The sequence below is a fragment of the Cantharellus anzutake genome, assembly GCF_015039405.1.
Source record: "Cantharellus anzutake strain C23 chromosome Unknown EI90scaffold_28, whole genome shotgun sequence".
Taxonomy (NCBI): domain Eukaryota; kingdom Fungi; phylum Basidiomycota; class Agaricomycetes; order Cantharellales; family Hydnaceae; genus Cantharellus; species Cantharellus anzutake.
In genome coordinates, this window is record NW_024066978.1 from 327,920 (window position 1) to 331,061 (window position 3,142).

Sequence of the window (3,142 nt, forward strand, 5' to 3'; positions counted from 1 at the left end):
AAAGAATACATTTGCTCTGGGTATTCTTCTGAACCCTGGCTTACAGAAGCTGCAGCACAAGAGATGAAAAAGTTGTGGAACAGTCAACCTACCTTCATCTTTGACACTCTAGACAGTGTGCTGAGGCATGGCATAATTGACCTTGGAGAATTGGTGGCACATTCTATCATGATGCAAGCATATGACTGTGCTGTTGAGGCATCAAATTTTGCACCTCACATGAGTGATGATGAGTTCATAATGTTCAGCCATGGCTGCCTTTTAATCAACTTCATCAAGCACCGCTTCTCAGAGAAAGTGGCTCAAGATGTTCTTCAATGCCTACCTACTGATTCCAGTGATTTTAAATCCAACAGGCTCAGGGAGCGATTTAAGGATGCCTGGGTTTGTTTTACCCACTTTGAACGGCTGCATGATGAGCACCTTGTATCCACTGCAGGCTGTGTGGCTGGGATGTTACGATGCAATGCCCTTATAACCAAACATGGATATCCCAGCATTGACATGCTGATTCCAGTCTTATTGGACCCTACAAGGACCCAGCCAGACCTACTTCATGAGAACAATATCATGGCAATGCTCATACAGGTCAAGAAATGTAGCACAGCTGGCAGTCCTGCTGCTTACAACATAGAAGCCCAGGATCTGGTCTTCTCTCCAGTGGTAATCAGCCTTACATAACTCTTGTGATGGAGTTAGGTGCAAAGACTCGGGTGGCTGTCCAGCAAGAAAGGAGGATGCAAAGAGGTATCCTTGGCCCAACACCAAGCAACCCCCCCCCCAGAGCCCTTTGCAGTTGATTGTAATCAAGGAGCCACTAAGAAGGGGTCCTCATACAAGGTCCACTTGTCAGGGATGTGTCCGGGGTCGAGGTGGCCTGGGTGTAGCACCCAGCACTGAGGACCTCACAGGGGGTGGATCAGGCATACGTACTGGCAGGCCTGATATGGGACAGCTGTCCCTGGCCACTTAGACTGAAGTGGGAAAAGGTGTATTTTAAAAGAGAAACTAAACTAAGGTAGGGTACTTGCCTGAAGTGGGAAAAGGTGAGAAGAAGGTTGCTTCTCCAGTTCCCACTTTGGCTGTGTTTATATACATGTACCCAGGGTCATGTGTGGAGTGCCACATCACTCTTGCACACAGCCGCAGCCATCCAGGTGCCTCTGTGGGAGGTCCTGAAGGCATCTGCTGTGGGTGTGTGATGAGTGTGCACCTGGGTCGACTGGCACACCTGGGACTGGGTGCATCATGTACACAGGTTAGTAGTACATCGATACAGAGAAAGTTGTCCATGTGATAAAGAGAAAGAACAAGAGTGAGGTAAAGTAAAGAAAGGGGAAGGGAATGGAAGAATAGTAGAGAAAGAGGAGAAGTCCATCAATCCCTCCATCTGTTCAGCTTGCCTAAGTCACTCCAATCAATCCCAAACTAATCCTCAGTGATGCATGCACCTAGGGTGCTTGGGATGATAACCAAAATGAATCATGGACAAGTGATTGACCCTTGCTAATGCCTTTGCTGTTAAGTAGTAAGGGGCAGCCATCTGGCCCCTCCTCCCTGGTCACCTGGTTCCTTTGTCACCAGCTGTTGAAGTTATCCTTTTCTTTCTATTCAATCTCACTCCATATGAGTCACATGACTACTGAGTCGGACTTTACTGTTTCTACTACTTGTATAAACACTAAAGTCATCCTCAGGCAAGTCTCCCTGTATATACTGTTTCTACTACTTGTATAAACACTAAAGTCATCCTCAGAGGTGCCATAACCTGAGTTACAACAGGTTATGAGCCCAGACTACTGAGGGCTTTCAGAATTTTCGCGCTTAGGCTGACTTTTCACCTATCTGCTTACTTCTCCATCCACCTGGTTGAAAACACACCTCCCTGCTGCTCAAATCAACCTCTGAAAGTCTCTCTACGCTAGTTTCTGCCATAGCACCCTGAGATTTGTTTCAATCGACGCGAAATCGCTACCACGTTATCACCGTTCGACGAACTCGACACCCTCCGATTTTCGCGCCGATCGAACCACACACTCTGCTGATAATTGACAAACAATTCCATCATCTTGGCACTGCTCTAGCTGCTCTATCCTTTGACGAATCGCGCTAAAATTTATACTCGACCTACTTCGTATATCGTTCTCGCAGCGCTGTCATTCCCGCATCGATCGCATCACTCATTCATCCAAAAAATCGAGTGTTAAAATATAGCAATTCTTAAAACAGCTACAGCACCTCAGCAATTGTGCAGATCGTTTTCAAATCGATAGACAACATACATCGTTTAGGTCTCTATCATCACGAAAATTTTCGCGACGATCACATCACTCGCTTGCCTGTTATAAGGCAAACATTTCTGCGATTTGAAACTGCTCTAGCGGCTCTACTTTCTTATCGATCGCTTTGAAACTCGGACCAACAATTTGAACATTGACGACCTTTCGTCCCTCCAATTTTCGCACCGATCGCATTAGTCGTTTGCACAATATCACCACATCCAACCTCCTGCATCCCATGTCCTATCAACACATTCCCAGCTGCACTCCCACTGCTTCCCCATCCAAATCCCTCCTTCACTGCACCTTTTGCAACACCAGGGGTTCACACAAGACCATTAATTGTCGGAAAATGAAGCAGTCTAGAAAACACTGTGAAAATAAGGGAAAAAGGACTCAGCCTCAGGAACTTGCTGGCAATGCCAGTGCCCTCTCTTCTGTTTCCAGCTCAGCACCAGATTATTGGATTGCAGACACAGGTGCAACTTCCCACATGACTCCACATCGTCAGTGGTTCAAGGAATATACTCCTTGCAAAGTCCCTGTTCGTCTCGCAGACAACAATATCATCTATGCTGCTGGTGTAGGGACCATTGTCTTTACTCCAATCAAGAATAAAGTCCCCTTACGCCAAATCGAGTTCTCCAATGTCCTCCATGTTCCCTTACTTGCCAACAACCTCCTATCTGTTCTCTCCCTCACTAGAAAGCACAACTTTGAGGTGACCATCAAGGAGTCAACAATGAAGTTCACTCGTAGTTCTCAACTTCTGTTTGAAGCTTCTGTCTCTGATGAGAACAGTGCCTTGTTGGATGGTTCTACAGTGGTTCAGTCTGCTCTGAGGGCCACTCCCTCATCTCCTG